The sequence below is a fragment of the Olea europaea genome, chromosome 22, assembly GCF_002742605.1.
Source record: "Olea europaea var. sylvestris chromosome 22, O_europaea_v1, whole genome shotgun sequence".
NCBI classification, from domain to species: Eukaryota; Viridiplantae; Streptophyta; class Magnoliopsida; order Lamiales; family Oleaceae; genus Olea; species Olea europaea.
In genome coordinates, this window is record NC_036258.1 from 962273 (window position 1) to 962501 (window position 229).

Genomic DNA, 229 nt, shown 5'->3' on the forward strand with positions numbered 1-229 from the left:
AGTAGTTGTCTACGTCTAGCATTTTTAGGTTATGCTCTAGAAGGGGTAAAGCGGTGGTTAATGGGAGTTAGGGATAATTCTAGCTTTTGAAAGCCGTCCAATCGGTCTAATTTAGAAAGCTTAGATTCTCTTCTCCGTGTACGGATCCATGTTTCGCCTTTTGTTATAAATTCTAAATCAGTTAAGCATGAAGTGCATCAATTCTATTAGCGACTGCTCTCATAACAGA